This window comes from Hippopotamus amphibius, chromosome 3 (genome assembly GCF_030028045.1).
Source record: "Hippopotamus amphibius kiboko isolate mHipAmp2 chromosome 3, mHipAmp2.hap2, whole genome shotgun sequence".
NCBI classification, from domain to species: domain Eukaryota; kingdom Metazoa; phylum Chordata; class Mammalia; order Artiodactyla; family Hippopotamidae; genus Hippopotamus; species Hippopotamus amphibius.
In genome coordinates this window covers 46,548,267-46,569,675 of record NC_080188.1, presented here as the reverse complement: position 1 = coordinate 46,569,675, position 21,409 = coordinate 46,548,267, and positions in this window count along the sequence as shown.

The following is a 21,409-nucleotide window of genomic DNA, read 5'->3' as shown; positions in this document are numbered from 1 at the left end:
AGGCATCCATTTTCCTTGTGTGCAATCCCAGTGGAAAAAGAATGTCTCTTTTCCAGTAATTTCATAAAAGTCCTGAACTTTTATTTCATGGCCCGACTTTGGTTGTGTGCCTGTACACGATGCAATAACAACGGCCGAAAGGATGGAGTAGGTCAGTGAGCCTTTCCTGGCAACCGTGCTCACCCACGAAGCATGCAGACTACAAAAACTGAGAGTGAGGTAGGGGTAGTTTCCTGAAGAAAAATTAGGAATCTGTTGCTTGAAGAAGGGCAAATGCCTGTCATGCAGTCGGTCAAAAGCAACATTTGTGTGCACTCAAGTCTTCCAGCCTTTGTCCAAGTCTTTCTGAGGTTAATGGACTGTTCATGCTGGCAACTGCCAAGTTCTGGGGGCCATTTACAGCGAAATGTCTGGATGTTCTAGCTGGTGCAACCGTTGCTCTGTGGGCATCCCACCCTGTCTGTGTGCAGCTGTGTCTCCACAGTGCAAAAGCATTGGAGGCCTCTGGGTGCCAGGATTCTGCCTTGGCTATGGCAAAGTGACGAAACGCCCACTTTCCTTGTGCCGGTTTGTCAGAAGGTTCACAAAATTCTGTGTTTTGACCCCATATTTTTTAGAGGTTTTTTTTGGTGAACTCGGCCTTTCAGTTTTTATTAATTTATAATTAGTTAATGAGCTTTCCACTGAACTTAGACATGGAGTTAAGAGACAAATAAGAACAGTAAACATGGCTGCACATTCAACATAACCACTTTTCTATCAACTGAGGCTTTGTTTCCTGGCAGGCTCCTGTCGTCTGGTAGGGATGAGTTCTGTCTTGAGCAGCATCTGAGTCCTCCTGCGATGGCCAGCAGGCTGGCGGCCACAGAAGTCTGCTGAACATGCCCAGACATGCCCTCACATTCTTTGGACTCAAGCTGGGATGCCCAACTTCCAATAACGGAATCATCAAGTATCACAACAAAAAAGAAGCTTACATATTCAGCTCTCATTTGGCAGATGCAGCAACCAGGGTTGAGAGAGGAAAAATAATTTGGCCAAGATCATCTAGTTTGTTAGTGACAAAACTAGGACTATCCCAGACCTCCTGATATCTTGACAAGTACTCTTTCCACTTCAGGTTTCTGCCCATTCTTACCCGGTGGTTATAAATGGAATATTTATAAATGGAATATTTCCCGCCGTACCAGTAAACAAAGGATGTCACAGTCATCAATGATTGCAGCCCCCAGCGTGAGCCAGTGAGCCCTGAGGAAACTCAGGATGTGAAAACACAGGATACTGGCCCCAGGTAGATGAGGTGCATATCAAAGGAATGATTTCGGTGAGCCCAGACTCTTACATCTTCCCATACATAGAAAAATACTGAATTCCTTAACTTGAGATATCTGGTTTTCTTTGATTAACAATAATCCTTTGACACTCCTGACTACCTGCCCTTTGTTGCAAAACTCCTGTATATCTTGGCTCCTTCCCTCGCCTCCTAGGAGCTGTTTCTCAGAGCTATCTGAAACGCTGTCTCCTGGGCTGCAGTCCTCATTTTGCCCCCAATAAAACTTAACTCACAACTCTCACATTGCGCATTTTTTTTTTAACCAACAATGGTGATATACTGAAATTACATAGAGAAGATAATATGTTCAGAAAACTACAAGTGACATTACATACCTCATACATACAGTCACAGACTTTAATTCAAAAGCATCCTGTGTACGTGGAATATCTGCCAGTCCTAGATGATAATGTTGCCAATTGCAAAAAATTCCATAAGAGAAGAAAATATTTGTTCTCTTTCCCCCCTTTCTTTTCTCATTTCCAATTACCTTATGGGCTTTCTCCATAGTTCTTTTCAGATCTGAAGTTGGCAGATTCAGAAAGGTTATGTCCTTCATTATTAGTCCACACGAGTGGAAGCTCTTGGTGAATTATGGGAGGGGACAATTCTGGCTTTCTGGACAGTAGTCAAGGAGAATGGTAGTCTTGATAAGCCCCCAAATTTTCCTGTGTTAGAATAACAATGACTATGGTAGATGTCTGGGTGGAGGATATTGAAGGCATCCTCAGAGACCTTCTTGGGCACCCCAATAAGATGTGAGAATGCAGATTAGAGTCCCCAAGCCCCTAGGGAGGTACAGAGGTGGCTGACCAGGAAGGACCTTGGCAGTGGAATTAGAAAGACAAAGAATGAGTGGACAGAGAATGAGGGCCTCAGCAGCAAATGCTAAGAGGACAGGAATGGAGGCCCAGGACCCCAGTGAACTGTGCCTCCATGCAGTTTGGCAAGGACTACACAGATTCCTTCCTTGACCAAAAGTCAGGCTTCTCTCAGCTGGCTTTTCAAGTTGGCCTCGACCATGTCTTTGGCCTGCCCAGCCCAGTCTTAGCAAAGAATCCTGCTAAGTCATCTCCCACCTATGACATCTGATCAATTTCCTCATCCCCCATGTTTATGGATAAGTCCTTGGTCCACCTTTAGCAAGAATCTTGTTAGGTCAGTTTAGCAAGAACTCCCCTGCCCTTGATATCTTCTCTGAGTAATTTTCTATCCACTGACTCCCTCATTCGGCCCCTTGGCTATAAACCTCCACTTGTCCTGGCTGTATTTGCGGTAGAATTCAATTTCTCTTCCTTATTGCAAACCCCTACTTCAATAGTCATGAATAAAATCCTCCTTACCTTTTTAACAAGTGTCAGAATCAGGTGTTTGTTTGTTTGTTTGTTTGTTTGTTTTAAATAGAATGGAGGATGACAGGCAGACTCAATGCATCCCACCTACCCACCAACTAGTGCAGAGATGCTATAACAATTTCCCTAAATCCAGATGCCAGCTGGAACTAAGGCAGGGAGTAAACCCTGAATTGAAGAGAAATGAACCCAAAGAGCCTGAGCAGTAAACCCCAAGAATTAAGTTGAAATAGTAACATCAATATTTCTTTTTGTTATGAAAATTGGAGCTGGTAAGCCAAGTGCAAGTATGGAAAAGTAAAGAAAGTTGTATGGCTTTGTGTACCTCAGTAGCTTTATTTCACTTAAGAACCATGTATTTCTGAAAAATATCACCTCTACGATAATTTAATTTGTTCGACCCCAGGAAAATAAAATGTAGTTTTTGTAGAGCCTGATTACTCTCTGTAAACAGAGCTATTTGCCTTCTCACTTTAACTCTCTATACTTCAAGGAGAGTCAGGGGGCTTCTAAAACTTAGTTATTTCCGGGTGTCCTTTACAGTGAGCATTTCTCATTTATTAAAAATTGAGACGTTTATAGCCTCAGATATGCTATGCTTCTCCACCATGTAATTTGCATGCACTTAATCAGTACTTATTTTTCATTCTTCACAAACCCAATCCAAATGCATACCTGTGTTTATGAGCGCTCCAACTAATAGCCAGAGAGGTCTGTCACACACAGTCTAGCTCTCCACAAAATTTCACGAGCTGATGTTCATCAGGCAGTAAATGCCAGCCTGACAAATTGCTAAATCCAGAGAGGCCTCTCTTTCCAGCAGTAAGCACTTTTCAGATCATTTTGCTTTTAAGTTTTTTTCCCTCTTGTTTTTAATAGAAGAGGGAGGGGGAGAAAACATAGTGATGTACTTTGCTCAGACTGATTCAGTTATAAGTCAATAGCTTTCCCCAACGCAAAGAGAATGTTATTCTTCTTATAGATCTGGGTCTGGTAGGTTTCTGGAAGACCAGGGAAGAAGCACATCAAGGAATTTTGCCTCGTTTTGGAGGTGTAATGTTTTTCTTTATTTTTCTCCTGAAGGACGATGGTAGTATTTCAAAAAATTGAGTAAAATGATGTGTAGTAAACATATTTATTCCTGTCTTTTGCAAACTGTGGAATGCTAGCTCTCTGATATGCTAACCTATTTTCTGAGGCTTTCTGCATGCAATTCATCAGTGTATATTTACACTTACTTTTTTTGGAAAAAGGGCCCTTTGTACTGGAATATGAAGGAAAGAAAAGGGTTTAAATTGGGTGTATTTAAAAATAATCTGCTGAACCAACATATTTGGAACAAGGTGTCATTTAATATTCTTTCTCTCTATTTCCTCACATACAGGCACATAATCAAGGAAAATTCTGAGGCCACGGATATACATTCAACTTGAGATGAAATTCTAGGACGAGGACCCTTGTGCTGGTATGAGATTGAACTAAACACCTATAAAACCACTACCAAATTTGAAACTCAGTTTCCCAGATAATTTAAGCTCTTAAATTTTATTTGGCATTAATTATTTGAATAATTCAGCTGATAACATTTTAAGGTGTACGTATCATTCAAGTTCAAATTCCTATTTCATTTGTAGCTTTCTTGTGCTGGATTGATTCTATTTCGCATATTTCATCTACCATGGAAACTGGAGATGGTGTTAGAATTCTACCAGTTATCAGACTATCATAACTCCTTCTAAATCATTACTTTTCATCCTTCGAGCAAAATCTTTCCCTCTCTTGAAGCTCCTAGCCTCAGATTTTATCATCTTCCTTGGTGTCATTCACGTCTACTCAACTTCTGGTCTTTCTCTGTGGCCTCTGTCTTTCCATGTAATCTCCTCAGATCACATGATGAATGACTTTGGCATCCATGGCATTAATAATCTATCAACCTGACTTCAAAGTTCCCTGATGTCCTTATCTTCAGTAATTATCACCTAGACCACAGATATGTATATCCATGGATACACCTATGATCTTGTTTCATGCAACTGTTCCACTTTTGGAATTCTAAATTCCATTTTACTCTAACCTCCAAATGCACACTCTATCTTTGACCACATTGAAATTCTTTTTTAAAATTAATTAATTAATTAATTAACTTAATTAATTAATTTTTTGGTTGTGTTGGGTCTTTGTTGCTGCACATGGGCTTTCTCTAGTTGTGGCGAGTGGGGGCTACTCTTTGTTGTGGTGCACGAGCTTCTCATTGCGGTGGCTTTTCATTGTGGAGCGAGGGCTCTAGGCACGCAGGGTTCAGTAGTTGTGGCTCGCAGGCTCTAGAGTGCAGGCTCAGTAGTTGTGGTGCATGGGCTTAGTGGCTCCACCGCATGTGGGATCTTCCCCACCCAGGGATTGAAGCCGTGTCCCCTGCATTGGCAGGCGGATTCTTAACCACTGCACCACCAGGGAAGTCCCTCATTGAAATTCTTGACTCAGCCATTTCATCCCAATTTTCACCCCATTTATGACTTAATTTTCTTCCGTTTCTAGATCTCTTCATTACGATTGCATTCCACTATACAGGAAATAGAAAATTTGACTGGTGGTTTAGTTTAAATAAGCAGGTGCTTATTTTTCTCATGTAATAGAGAGTTTAGAGGTAGAAGGTTACCACAGGGATTTTAGGCACTCTGTATTAATTTTCTAGGGCTGCCATAACAGAGTACCACAAACCTAGTGACCTAACAGAAATTCATTGATTAATAATTCTGGAGGCTAGAAATCCAAGATCAAGGTGACAGCAGGGTTGGTTTCTCCTGAGGTTGGTGAGGAACAATCTGTCCCATGCTTCTCCCCTATCTTCTGGTGCTTTACTGGCAATCTTTGGCATTCTTTGACTTGTAGAAGCATCTCCTAGTTTCTCCTTTCATCTTCATATGCTGTTTCTCTTTTTATGAGGACACCAGGCATTTTGGATTGACTCACCGTAAGGACCTCATTTTAACCTACCTCTGTAAAATCCCTATCTTTATATAAAGTCACTTTGTGAGTTACTGGGAATTAGGACTCCGATATATGCATTTCATGGGACACAATTCGACCTATAACATGCTCTGCAATGTCATCATGGGTCCAGGCACTTTCCTTCTTTCCTCCCCACCACCCTTAGCTTGTTGGCTTTGATTCTCTGTGTGTGTTGCCTCGTGCTTAACAGATAGCTGCTGTACCTCCAGGATGGCTCCACGTTCAGGGCGGGAAGCAGAAGGAAGTGAAAAAGGGCCACACTGTCCACAACCATTCCTTTTTATCAGGAAGGCAAAACCTGCCTTTGGTTTTTATATCATTGCTGAGAAGTATGCCATGAGGTCAACTTCAGCTAAAATAAAAACTGGGAAATAAAGTATTTAGCTTTCCAGTTTCATTAGGAGAGAAAGACAAGGGAGAAGAAGATGAGAAATGGGTGTTGAGTGAACCTCCCTGTATTGTCCACCACACCAGCCTTAGCCATTTTCTTGCCAACCCTCTAATATCCTTATTGTAGCTCTATCTGTGTCATCTGCTTTGCTAATCTTCAGCCTTGGATGATTCAGTCATCTTCCTTCTCTGCTACAACATCCAAGACTGGTGAGACCTGCTGGAGGAAACCTCTCATCCTCTAAACTGGAACTACTGCTGATCCATGGTCTCCAACCAAAGGGGTCTTTAGTATTATTTTGAAATACTTGCGCACATCTCTGATCAACTCCCTCTTCTGTTCACCACTGAAATTCCAAACTTCTACAGCTTTCTTCATTTACTCCCCTGCCACCTACTCTCTGTCACTAGGAAAACTGTGGTTATTATTGTGAACAGCCTTGATTTTCTTTTCCCATGCTTTAGTGGTCTCGATTTTTCCTCTAGTTCCCTAGTCCCCTTTGGCTTATTCAAAGTTGATTCCTTAATATAAGCTCTTTATCTGATTTCCTCTCACCTCCCCTGGGACTCTGCTGCTTGGATTCCTCCCTCTGTTGTCCAATTTTTATCCTTTCCCTCTCTACTGTCTTCTTATTTAGCTATAAACATGTTCAATCCCTTCCACTGAAAAATAAATAAATCCCTCATTTCCTGCACACACACATCCTGTTCTAGCTACCAGTCTTCTCTGTCTTCTCATTTTCATGATAAATTTCTTGGAGGAATAACTTTTAAGTGTCTTCATTCTTCTCCTTTCAATCATTCTTAAACTTATTATAGTCAGCATCTTGATCACCTACTAAAATTGCGGTGGTAATTTCCAGAGACCTCCAAAGTGCCAAGTCCAATCAACTTTTTAAAGTCCCCATCATATTTAACTTATTTGAGGCATTTGACATAGACAGTTTCTAATCCCATGGCTTCTGAGATGTGTCTCTTGACTTTCCTCCTCTCTGAACTTTTTCTTTCTGCCCTTTACTTCTCTCCCTTACATGTACTTTGTTCATTTTTTAAAAAATTGAAGTACAGTTTTATTTTTATTTTTTTATTTTTAAAATTTTTTTGAATAATTATAAAAGTTTCTATAAAATAAGATCTTTCCAAAGTTAGTTTGTAAGTAGTTTAGAACTAGCCCAGCTCAGAATCCCCTTCTTCAAGGTCCTCCTTTGGGTTATGACTGGCACCTGTAACAATATTTCTAAATTGAAGTATAGTTGATTTACAATATTGTACTAGTTTCTGGTGTACAGAAAAGTAATTCAGTTATACACACACACACACGCATATATCAATATTCTTTTTTAAAACATTCTTTTCTGTTAGAGTTTATCATAAGAGAATATAGTTCCCCGTGCTATACAGTAAATCCTTGTTGTTTATCAATTTGTATATGGTAGTGTGTATCTGTTAATACCATACTCCCAGTTTATCTCCCCCTTTCCCTTTGGTAACCATAAGTCTGTTTTCTATGTCTGCAAGTCTTTCTGTTTTGTAGATAAGTTCATTTGCATCATATCTTAGATTCCACATATAAGTGATATCATGTAATGGTTTGTCTTTGACTTATTTCACTTAGTGTGATAATCTCTAGGTCCATCTGTGTTGCTGGAAATGGGTTATTTCATTCTTTTTATGGCTGAGTAATATTCCATTGTATATATCTATATCTATTGGTGTATATATATATGTGTGTATATATATATACACCACATCTACTTTATGCATTCCTCTGTTGATGGACACTTAGGTTGCTTCTAAGCCTTGGCTATTGTAAATAGTGCCACTTACCTTTACATGTATTTTGCATGTTGCATCTCACTGGAGCTTTGTTCTTGGCCTCCTCCTCTGTTAGTTTTCTACTTTCTCTCTGGGAAATCTCATCCATTCCCACATTTTCAACATGACTCAACTCTCTACCCATCTCTCCCTTATGTTCTGATTTTTATGTTAAACTACCTACCAGAAATTGATTGCTAGTATTCCACAGGCATCTTAACTCAACTTGTTCAAAATTAAATTTATCATCTGCTTTTCCTCCTTACTTTTCTACCTTGGTGAAAATGGCTCCTGCATCATCCTAGCTACTATTCTTTTTATTCTTTTCCTTCCTTCTTCCACTGCTCCCTTTGTTTAGATCATTATCTTTTGCCTCCTCTAGAAAAACAGGCCTACCTGATATACCTTCCTCCTGTCTTATGGCACAATGATCCATCCTCCAATCTCTAAACCACTATTATAGTAACTATTAATTCAAATTATGCCCATGTTTGAAATAATGCCTATCAACAGGACACGGTCTGCAAATTTTGCTTTGCTGTGAAGGCTCCGCATAGCCAAGTCCTTGCCTCCTTCTCAGGCCTTACCTCTTGCCATCCCTCCCATCTCTGCATACCCTAAGCTCTAGGTGTATCAAATTATTTGCGGTGTTTAGTGAAAAGAATATTCAATCAGTTTCACATATATATGCTTCACATATATATGCTTTCACATATATATCCTCTGTCATCATTTGATGCTTATCTACTCATCTGAAGCTCTCCTTTTACGAAGACATTCCTCACCCTTTCACCATTCTTCAGGGAGAAATATCTACTCTCTTTTGTGCTCCTTCTGTATCCTTGTGTCAAATCTTCTTGGTTACACTTTCTTATTTACATGTCTGCCTTTCCCTTCTAGATTCTAATGAGGTTGAGGGCAGGGACTGGCCTTTGTGTTTCTGTGTGTTCACGGCACCTACAAAGCCTGGCATCCAGTTGTAGGAATGTGTGAATGAACTCCTGTTTAGTGGGGTAGAAAATCACACAGGGTTTAAAATTTAAAATGTGAGATAAGTACTGGTTCCACTATTTATCATTCATGTGACTTTGGGCAAGTTATTTAAACTTTCTGACTCTCAGTTTTATATGAATATTGTTGAGCTCTTATCTTGTGCTAATCTGTGCATTTAAGATGGGGTTTTCCCATCTATTGCAAGCTTTTACAGATGTAGTGTGTGTGAAAGCACTTTGTAGGCTGTTAAGATTTACTCTAATGTCGGGTAGTATAATTGCTGTGATCAGTGCTTAGATATGAGCAAACATTGATGAAAATAAGAGCACTGATGAGTAACTTTTGGGCAACAACATGAATTTGCTACTAGTGAGAATAATGACATACATTTATTTTCATTAGTTGAGTAGCATTTGTAATTCAAGGTTAATAAATATAAGGACTTGTTTTTGTTTATGCCTGAGCAGGCAGGCAGATTTGAATTAGTTTTCTTTCCAGAATATCAATTGATTAAAAGAGGTGAGACATACCCCTGAAATGCTAAATCACATTTATTTGTTTGTGTGTTTGTTAATAGTTAATATCCACTTACATTTTGATTTTCTCTTTGAAAGTGTGCAAAATTCTCCTTTCTATCTTTTTAACTCATTTCAGCAGACATACTTCATCAAAGCCAATTTGACTTTGACACTGACCATAAAAGTATGTATTTATATATTTTGTACCCTATTTTGTGTTTCGTTTCTCAGGCTTATGGCCGAACATTCTGAACTCTGTGCTGGGTAATCCCATCCTGGTGGGAGAAGCTGCTTCCCTGCATGTTTTACCTTCTGTTGTTTCATTTGCCCATGAGATTGTGATATTGTTTCTTCAAGCTCTTTTGTGCAATTGAAGGTAGAAACTATCCATGCTTGAATAAATTCTTTGTAGTGAATTTGTGAGGTAGGCAGTATTTACCTGAGGTCTAGCCATCTCCATTTCTCTTCCTGCCAGTGTTTCCTCTCCTAATTTGCCCTACCCATCCCCTTCCCTCACTGAGGGCTCTGTGTCCATACTCACTACCCCCAAGAGCAAAGCCATTTCCAGCAGAGGAGACAGACATCTCAACGATCCCAAACATCGTCGTTATGAGTTGAACTGTGTCCCCCCCACCCCCCAAATCCATATGTTGAAACCCTAGCCTCCAAATACAATGTGACTGTATTTGGAGATAACGTATTTAAAGAGGGACTGAATTAAAATGAGGCCCTTAGGGTGAGTCCTAATCCGGTCACTGGACTCTATGAGAAGAGAAAATGTGGACAAACAGAGAGACCCCAGTGATGTGAATGCACCGAGAAGACTATGTGAGGACGCAGAGGGAAGATGGCCATCTGTCAGCCAAGGAGAGAGACCTTAGGACAAACCAACCTTGCCAACACCTTGCTCGTGAACTTTTTGCCTGCAGAACTGTGAGAAAATAAATTCCTGTTGTTTAAATCATTCTGTCTGTGGTATTTTGTTATAACAGCCTTAGTAAGCTAATATAGCCATGAAGTAGGACACATCTGGCCTCATGTGTGGTTGGAGAGAGATAGCTGAGGAGGCTGGAGAAGAAGGTAAGAGCCAGGTTATAAGGGTTCCTTTTCAAACACTTTAAACTGTATATTACGAGGAATGGGGAACCAGTTTCAATGTAAATAGGGGATTAGCTGGATAGATTTATACTTTAAAGTGATCCCTCCGGCATTAATGGATTGGATTGAGGGGGTAAATATGTGAGGAGACCAGATGGGGGCTGGGCTTACTGTTGCCTTGGTGGAGACTGTGGTTTGACCTAGAAAAAAGGGTGAATTCGAGGTGTGTGAGGGAGATAGACTGTGTGTTAGTCATTTATTGCTTCATAGCAAATTACCCCCAAAACTTAATAACTTAAAACAGCAAACAGTTATTATCTCATAGCTTTTGTGGGTCAGAAATTCCTGAGCAGCTTAGTTGGGTGGGTCTAGCTCAGACTCTTTTATGAGGTTGCAGTCACGATGTTGACTGAGGCTGGAGGATCCGTTTTCAAGAAGACTCATGTGATCTCTGTCGGGAGAATTCACGTCCTTGCCAACTGCTTACCAGAGGCATCAGTTCCATGTCTCTTAGACCAATCCATAGGGTCAGCTTGAAGGTTTCCATGGCCTGGCAACTGACTTCTTCTCGAGCCAGGCACCTGGGAGATATCATTACTCAAGAGTAATGATGACTTAATGACCTGGTCACACACTGTCACTTCCACTGTTTTCTATTCAACAGAAATGAGACAGCCATTGAGTCCAGTCTGCATTGGAAGGCAGTGGAAATGAGTTCCATCTTTTGAAGGGAGAAATATGAAGAATTTATGGACCCATTTTATAAGGATGCTGTTAGTGTAGTCCTGGCTAGAAGCACTGAGGTTCGGGATAGGACAGCGGCCGGAGGCACCCACTTGAGACACTGTTACTGGGATGTCCCTTCTGGGCAGTTCATATCGTGGGTGCAAGGCTTGCTGCCCTGTTGGCATCTTTGTATGAAGGTAAAGGTGAATCGAGTGAGACTGTGGCCCCACCTCATCCTCTCAATCAACACCCATTTGCAGTGCACAGACTGCAAAGCTGTGAGCTCTGGCTTTGTCTCCAAATCAATCTCCCTGTGACTTTCACTCACTGATTTTAGTTCTGTGAACTTGAGAGGATGAGATAAATTCCATTGCCTTTTTTATATGACAGTCATTCAGTATTTGAAGAGAGCTATCACACTGTCACCCAAGACTTCTCTTCAGGGGAACTTTCATTCTTTGTTGAAAGGACGTGGTTTTGAGGCTCTGATTCTGTTCTCTCCCCTGAAGATGGAGTCTGGTTTGTTATCTCCCCTCTGATCTGAGCAAAACACTCCATGTGTGTTCTGGTTAGTGAGGTAGGCATTTCCTTTAACAGCACATTCACTGCATTTCTATGAATGTAGGTTAAGGGAAGGTGCATTTATTTTTTCCTGCCAGCTGCGTTACCCAATTGTCATCTAAAATGCTCAGGCTTAATGCACATCTCATTTTGTACAATTTAATTATTGAATATAGATTCTGGACTTTTCCTTTATCCCTGCTTTTTTGTTTTAAACATCTCTTTTGCTTGTATAAAAGTTTTATTATTCAACAGATGTTAGCGTTCTTATCCCCAAATAGTGGGCCATCTATTTTTTGTGCGTATTTTTTTTTTCTTTTTGGCCTCACTGCATGGCTTGTGGGATCTTACTTCCCCACCAGGGACTGAACCAGGGCCACAGCAGTGAAAGTGCCTAGTGCTAACCACTAGGCATTTCACTAGGGAATTCCCATCTTTCTGCGTATTTTTTATGTTTTTATGATAAAAGCACCAATATCAATAATAAATCCTTTTAATTTTCTTTGAGTAATTTAGATTACAGCCTCGGTTGATTTTCATAGTGTTGGCACACTGTGAGGCACCCTCGAGCTTTTTTCCTTTTTATATATCTTTTGCTCATATAGCTGTACTCACCCATTAACTAGTATTTCGCACTGCATTTGGCTGGTGCTGGCGGTGGCATCACTGTGTCGGTATAGCACAGCTTTGTGTGTGTATACCAAGCATCTTGAGAACAGCTCTGCCATATCTTTGGAAACTCCAGGTGCATTAGAGTGTGGTGCATCCTTTTCTCAGAGACAGGAAAAGGAAGGCAGGAAGCATCACTTAAATGGATGTCCAGAGTCCACGTGGAGGGCTGTCTCATCGTGGCCACTCTATCCTGCTTGGTGATACTCCTGGTTTAGCTACTAAATAGCAAAACTCAAAATCACCTAATTAAAACATTTCATTTTACCCCAGGAGACGTGTCTCATTGCAAGCTAGTGAACAAGTTCATGGGTTGACATGAAACGTTTGACTGCTTCCAAGGAAACGAATACTTCTGAAAAGATTCAGCTGTGAGGCCAGTGTGTGAAGAGGGTTTTAGGGAAATATAAAGCAAAGCAGATTAGAGGTCCTATACCTGAGGTCCATTGAAAGACACCTGGTCCTCCAATGTCTTTTTACTTGATCTAATGAATGATATTCATTGTTTTTGTTTATTTGATAAAGCCCAGTCTCCCTAGCATGGTACTAAGTATTTAAGCCTAGTTGTGGATTCCCCTTTCCCCTTCCTAGGCTGGTTCAGTTTGCTCTGTTTTAGACTGACATCTGGTGGTCAAGAAGGATCAGCCAATTGCCCTTGCAGCGAAGAATTCTATCAAAGCAAAGGCGTGGCCATTTTGTGGTCAGCTCTTGCCAGGAAATACTCCACAAGATTATTTATTTTCATTTTCTCTTGTACATAAATCAGAAGCGCTGTCTGAATTTGACCACACTTATCAAGGTCTTTAAAAATACTTAAAGTATTTTGACCACCACTTTAAAAAATATATCTCAAAGAAAGGCATGCAGACAGATTTATGTATAAGCATGTTCCTCAAAGTGTAATTTATAATAGCAAATTTGGAAGTAAGCCAAATATTCAAAAATAAGGATTGTTAAAATTAGAGTGTTCCATTACACAGTGCGCTCATACTTTAGAGGAACATTTAATGACATGAGAAAATGTTTATGGTGTATTATGAAGTGAACAAAACCAATTAAAAAACAGGTAAAGCTCCATGATCCTGGTTTTGGTTTTCTGTATATTTCTTCCTTTCAAAGGCATGAACATGTAATAGTTTTGGAAGCAGAAAGCAAAACAAACAAACAAACAAACCCCAAGATCATAAATATTATATAAATATGGTTACATGCATAGTAGAGTATCCAACTTTTTTCAAAGTAACAAGTCCTTTAAGATAGCTCTCCTGAAGCTTTGTCCAGTAAACATGTCCCTATAGAATACTGGTGCAAAAGGTCATGAACAATTGTTTCACTGTTCTTGGGATAAGTAATAATCCAGGAAGCTTGAGCACGCAGCTGCCACTCCAAGTTTGCTAATGGGTCTTGTGGCTGAGACAAAAAGCATGTTATTTCTTATGTGACCCTGAAGACTCATTAGTTTGCTCTAAGGCTTATATTTTGCTTTTAAGAGTTGTTGGTGGGGCTGTGGGAGAAGATGCGATTTAACTCACCATGCAGTTTGTGCCATAACCAGGGCTCTATTTTATAACTGGACGCTATCCATTTCTTCAGCATTTTTAAGACATAGCTTTGAGATTTTTCTTTGTACACTGAACAGGTATAAATAGTCCACTTTGCTTGCTTCACTGGGTGATTTGCCCAGAAAGAGAAGCTGGAAGCAGCTGCCCTTGGGTCCTGAGAGTAGCAGTGTGGTGAGCCAAAATCACCTAGGTGTCCCTCTCATGGGACATTTCATAGTTGTTTGCTTAATAAATTTGGACACAATGTCCACATACATGGTTAGTGTGCCACTTTGTCTATTCTCAGGGCACCAGGTGGCAGCTCCAAGAAGAGGAAAATCATTTTCAAAGCTCCCCGTTGGCTCAACTGAGACTTTTCAGTTCTCCTGATGAGATGGTTAACCTCTTTTTTCATTTAACCATTTGGTCAACAACAATTTGATGGCTGTTACAGGAGTTGTTTATGATTTTCTCTTATATAGGTATTAACACCATTGCTGTTAGATTGACAAACAGGAATTCAACTAATCCTCCAGCTCTAGTTGGAAATATATCCTTTATGGATCTTTTACTGCATTAATTCTGCTAATTTCCTGGCTGGGGCATAGCCAGTGTTTCTACTTAGTCATTTTCAAAAAAATAGAAATGAAATCTGACTGGCATACATTAACCTGTGTGTGCTTCTTAAATACATGGTGCAAAGACAAATTGACTTATTCATCTGACAATTACCTTACCTGGCTGTAAATATTAATGTGGGTAGCAGACTATGGTTAAGTGAATATTTTTTTAAGCTCTTTATTGGAATATATTTGATTTACACTCATACCAGTTTTTGAGGTACTCCAAAGTGAATCAGCTGTATTTATACAAATATCCCCATATCTCCTCCTTTCCGCGACTCCCTCCCCCATCCCTGTCCTGGCCCTCTAAGGCATCACCCATCACCAAGTTGATCTCCCTTTGTTATACAGCAACTTCCCACTAACTATCTATTTTACAGTTGGTAGTGTAAATATGTCTATGCTACTCTCTCACTTTGTCCTAGCTTCCCCTTTGCCCCCCACCCCAGCCCCGTGTCCTCAAGTCCATTCTCTACATCTGTATCTCCACTCTTGCCCTGTCGCTGAGTTCATCAGTACCATTTCTTCAGATTCCATATATATGAGTTAGCATACGGTATTTGTTTTTCTCTTTCTGGCTTACTTCACTCTGTATGACAGTCTCTAGGTCTATCTATCTCATTACATATAGTTCAATTTCATTCCTTTTTATGGCTGAGTAATATTCCATTGTGTATATGTGCCACATCTTCTTTATCCATTCATCTGTTGATGGGCATTTAGGTTGCTTCCATGTCCTGGCTATTGTAAATAGCACTGCAATGAACATTATGGTACATGTTTCTTTTTGGATTATGGTTTTTTCTGGGTGTATGCCCAGTAGTAGGATTACTGGAACATATGATAGTTCTATTTTTAGTTTTTTAAGGAACCTCCAAACTGTTTTGCATAGTGGCTGTACCAATTTACATTCCCATCAACAGTGCAGGAGAGTTCCCCTTTCTCCGTATCCTCTCCAACATTTCTTGTTTCTAGATTTTTTGATGATGGCCATTCTGACTTGTGTGAGGTGATACCTCATTGTGGCTTTGACTTGCATTTCTCTAATGATTAGTGATGTTGAGCATCTTTTCATGTGTTTGTTAGCCATCTGCATGTCTTCTTTGGAGAAATATCTATTTAGGTCTTCTGCCCATTTGTGGATTGGGTTATTTGCTTTTTTGGTATTAAGCTGCATGAGGTGCTTGTATATTTTGGAGATTAATCCTTTGTCCATTGCTTCATTGGCAAGAATTTTCTCCCATTCTGAGGGTTGTCTTCTTGTCTTGTTTACAGTTTCTTTTGCTGTGCAGAAGCTTTTAAGTTTCATGAGGTCCCATTTGTTTATTCTTGATTTTATTTCCATTATTCTAGGCAGTGGGTCAAAAAGGATCTTGCTTTGATGTATGTCATAGAGTGTTTTGCCTATGTTTTCCTCGAGGAGTTTTATAGTGTCTGGCCTTACATTTAGGTCTTTAATCCATTTTGAGTTTATTTTTGGGTATGGTGTTAGGAAGTGTTCTAATTTCATTCTTTTACATGTTGCTGTCCAATTTTCCCAGCACCACTTATTGAAGAGGCTGTCTTTTTTCCATTGTATATTCTTGCCTCCTTTGTCAAAGATAAGCTGCCCATATGTGCTTGGGTTTACCTCTGAGTTCTCCATTCTGTTCCATTGATCTATCTTTCTATTTTTGTGCCAGTACCATACTGTGTTGATCACTGTGGCCTTGTAGTATAGTTTGAAGTCAGGAAGCCTAATTCCACCAACTCTGTCTTTTCTTCTTAAGATTGCTTTGGCAATTGGGGGTCTTTTGCATTACCATACAAATTGTAAGATTTCTTGTTCTAGTTCTGTGAAAAATGCCGTTGGTAATTTGATCGGGATTGCATTGAATCTGTAAATTGCTTTGGGTAAGATAGTCATTTTCACAATGTTGATTCTTCCAATCAAAGAACATGGTATGTCCCTCCATCTGTTTGATTTCTTTCATCAGGGTCTTGTAGTTTTCTCATCCAGGTCTTTTGCCTCCTTAGGCAGGTTTATTCCTAGGTATTTTATTCTTTTTGTTGCAGTGGTAAATGGGAGAGTTTCCTTAATTTCTCTTTCTGCTTTTTCATTTTTAGTGTATAGGAATGCAAGAGATTTCTGTGCATTAATTTTGTATCCTGCTACTTTATTAAATTTGTCGATTATTGCTAGTAGTTTTGTGGTATAGTCTTTAGGGTTTTCTATGTATAATATCATGTCATCTGCAAAGAGTGACAATTTTACTTCTTCTTTTCCAATTTGGATTCCTTTTATTTCATTTTCTTCTCTGATTGCTGTGGCTAAAACTTCCAAAACTATTGAATAATAATGGTGAGAGTGGACACCCTTGCCTTGTTCCTATCCTTAGAGGGGATGCTTTCAGTTTTTCACCACTTAGAATACTGTTGGCTGTTGGTTTGTCATATATGGCTTTGATTATGTTGAGGTAATTTCCTTCTATGCCCATTTTCTGGAGAGTTTTTATTATAAATGGATGTTTAATTTTGTCAAAAGCTTTTTCTGTGTCTATTGAGATGACCATATGGTTTTTATCCTTCAATTTGTTAATATGGAGTATCTCATTGATTGATTTGCATATATTGAAGAATCTTTGCATCCCAGGGATAAACCCCACTTGATCATGGTGTATGATTTTTTAATGTACTGTTGGATTCTGTTAGCTAGTATTTTGTTGAGGATTTTTGCATCTATATTCATCAGTGATATTGGCCTGTAATTTTCTTTTTTTGTGACATCTTTGCCTGGTTTTGGTATCAGGGTGATGGTGGCCTAGTAGAATGAGTTTGGGGGTGTTCCTCCTGCTATATTTTGGAAGAGTTTGGGAAGGATAGGTGTTAGCTCTTCTCTAAACGTTTGATAGAATTCGCCTGTGAATCCATCTGGTCCTGGGCTTTTGTTTGTTGGGAGATTTTTAATCATAGTCTCCATTTCTGTACTTGTGATTGATCTGTCCATATTTTCTATTTCTTCCTGGTTCAGTCTTGGAAGATTGTACTTTTCTAAGAATTTATCCTTTTCTTCCAGGTTATCCAATTTATTGGCATATAGTTGCTTGTAGTAGTCTCTCATGATGTTTTGTATTTCTGAGGTGTCCGTTACGTCTCCTTTTTCATTTCTAATTCTGTTGAGTTGCATCTTCTCCCTTTTTTTCCTGATAAGTTTGGCTAATGGTTTATCAATTTTGTTAATCTTCTCAAAGAACCAGCTTTTAGTTTTATTGATCTTTGCTATTGTTTCCTCCCTTTCTTTTTCATTTATTTCTGCTCTGATCTTTATGATTTCTTTCCTTCTGCTCACTTTGGAGTTTCTTTGTTCTTCTTTCTCTAATTGTTTTAGGCATAAGGTTAGGTTGCTTACTGATATTTTTCTTGTTTCTTAAAGTAGGACTGTATTGCTATAAACTTCCCTCTTAGAACTACTTTTGCTGCGTCCCATAGGTTTTGGGTCATTGTGTTTTCATTGTCATTTGTATCTAGATATTTTTTGATTTCCTCTTTGATTTCTTCAGTGATTTCTTGGTTGTTTAATAGTGTATTGTTTAGTCTCCATGTGTTTGTATTTTTTACATTTTTTTTGAGGTAATTGATATCTAGTCTCATGACATTGTGGTCAGAAAAAATGCTTTATACCATTTCAAATTTTTTGAATTTACTGAGGCTTGATTTGTGACCCAAGATGTGATCTATCCTGGAGAATTTTCCATGTGCACTTGAGAAGAAAGTGTATTCTATAGTTTTTGGATGGAATGTCCTATAAATATCAATTAAGTCAAGGTGGTCTAATGTGTCATTTAAAGCTTGTGTGTTCTTATTTATTTTCTGTTTGGATGATCTGCCCATTGATGTAAGTGGGGTGTTCAAGTTTCCTACTATTATTGTGTTCCTGTCAATGTCCCCTTTTATGGCTGTTAGCATTTGCCTTATGTACTGAGGTGCTCCTATGTTGGGGGCATAGATATTTACAATTGTTTTATCTTCTTCTTGGATGGATTCCTTGATCATTATGTAGTGTCCTTCCTTGTCTCTTGTAATAGTCTTTACTTTCAAGTCTAATTTGTCTGATATGAGTATTGCTACTCCAGCTTTCTTCTGACTTCCATTTGCATGGAATATCTTTTTCCATCCCTTTCCTTTCAGTCTATATGTGTTCCTTGTTCTCAAGTGGGTGTCTTGTAGGCAGCATATAGAAGGGTCTTGTTTTTTGTATCCATTCAGCCAATCTGTGTCTTTTGGTTGGAGCATTTAATCCATTTACATTTAAGGTGATTATGACATGTGTGTTCCTATTATCATTTTCTTAATTGTTTTGGGTTTGTTTTTGTAGGTCTTTTCCTTCTCTTGTGTTTCCTATTTAGAAAAGTCCCTTTGATAATTATTGTAAGGCTGGTTTGGTGGTGCTGAATTCTCTTCACTTTTGCTTGTCTGGAAAGCTTTTGATTTCTCTGTTGAATCTGAATGAGATTCTTGCTGGGTAGAATATTCTTGGCTGTAGGTTTTTCTCTCTCAGGACTTTCAGTATATCCTGCCACTCCCTTCTGCCCTGCAGAGTTTCTGTAGAAAGATCAGCTGTTATCCTTATGGGTTTTCCCTTATAAGTTATTTGTTGCTTTTCTCTTGTTGCTTTTAATATTTTTTCTTTGTGTTTAATTTTTGTTAGTTTGATTAATATGTGCCTTGGTGTATTTCTCCTTGGGTGTATTCTGTATGGGACTCTCTGTGCTTCTTGGACTTGATTAATTATTTCCTTTTCCATGTTGGGAAAGTTTTCCACTATAACCTCTTGAAATATTTTCTCAGACCCTTTCTTTTTTTCTTCTTCTTCTGGGATGCCTATGATTCGAGGGTTGGTGCGCTTAGTGTTGTCACCAAGGTCTCTGAGACTGTCTTCCATTCTTTTTATTTTTTTTCTTTTTCATGTTCTGTGGCAGTTATTTCCCCCATTCTATCTTCCAACTCACTTATTCATTCTTCTGCCTCAGTTATTCTGCTGTTTATGCCATCTAGAGTATTTTTAATTTCAATTATTTTGTTATCTATTACTGTTTGTTTGCTCTTTAGTTCTTCTGAGTCCTTATTAACTGTTTCGTGTATTTTTTGTATTTTGTTATCGAGATTTTGGATCATCTTTACTATCATTACTCTGAATTCTTTTTCAGGCAATTTTCCTATTGCCTCTTCATTTATTTGGTCTTGTGTATTTTTATCTTGTTCCTTCATCTGTGACATATTTTTTTGTCATCTCATTTTCCCCCCATTTTGTATGGGCAGGATTGTGTTCCTGTCCCACTGGGTGTTTGGCCTGAGGTTTCAAGCACTGGAGTTTGTAGGCTGTTGAGTATAGCTGGGTCTTGGTGTTGAGGTGAGAACCTCTGGGAGACCTCACTCTGAAGAATATTCCCTGGGAACTGGGTTTCCCTGTTAGTTCAGTGTTTTGGGCTAGAGCTCCCACCTCAGGAGCTCAGGCCTGACCCTGGGCTTGTGAATCAAGATCCCACAAGTCGTGTGGAGCAGGGAAAACAAAAGAAAAATTAAAAAACAAAAAAGGAGAATAGCAGAACAATAGCAAGAAAAAAATATATGATAAAAGGATACTAACAGGTGTGTTAGGAAAAACTAAAAAAAAAAAAAGATGGAGCAACAACTGGAAGGTAAAACAACTGCAATAGCCCAAGTGAGGAGGTGGAAAAAAAAAAAAAGAAAAAGAGAAAAGAAAAAAGAAAAAAAAAAGCCAGAAAAGGCCTTGGCTGTGGGGGCGGGGCTTAGACAAGGGTTGTGGTGGGGGGTGAAATTAAGCAATGGGCAGGTCCTATGCTTAGAAAAGGCTCTGGGGGTGGTGGGGAATGGGGCTTAGGTCCAATGAGGCAGAGCGGCTCAGGAACGCCTCTGGTCCTGGTAGCAAAGGAGCAGGTCAAGGTACCCAGTGGGCTCTCTGGGCCCAAGTTGGTGGGAGAAATGCTAGGCACCTCCCCTAGTCCTCCAGTCTCAGAGGGTCCCTTCCTCTTGGGTTTTCTTCTTCCTCATCCACTCTCTCCTATTCCCCTAGGACCCTCACAGCTGCAGGGGGCACTGGAAGGCAGGAGACCAGACTCTGACACCCAACAGGCTTCCCAGGGCCAACTGGGTTAGGGTAACACCTGCAGCACTTCCCAGATCTCGTAGGGTCCCTGTCTGCCTCTCTTCCTCTTCCTCTTCCCCGCCTCCCACTCTCCTAGGTCCCAAGCAGCTGGAGCGGGCCCTGGAGTGTGAAAGACCAGGTCCGTGAGCCTAGCAGGCTTCCCAAAGCTAGTGGGCAGGGGAAATAACCTTCTCTGCCTCCCTTGATCCTCCAGTCCCAGAAGGTCCCCTCCCCTGCCTGCCTCTCCTCTTCTCTCCTGCCTTCCTTCTACACCCCCAGGACCAGTGAGACCTAGAGGGGCCCCTGGAGGACTGAAGACCAGGCCTGGGGGCGCAACTGGCCTCCCAGTGCCAAGTGGGTAGGGAGATTTCCCACATCGTCCCCCCTGATCCTTCAGTCCTGCAAGGTGCCCCCCACCACTGTCTGCCTCTCTTCCTCTTCTCCTCTCCTCCCTCCCTCCCATGCCTGTATGACCCACTCAGCTGGAGAGACCGAGGGACTAGACTCGGGAGCCCCGCAGGCCCAGCAGGCCCAAGTGGGCAGGGGAAAGGTCCTCCGCACCTCCCCTGGTCCTCTGCTCCTGGAACGTCCCACCACCAGTCTGCCTCTCTTCCTCTTCCCCTGCCATGCTCCAAT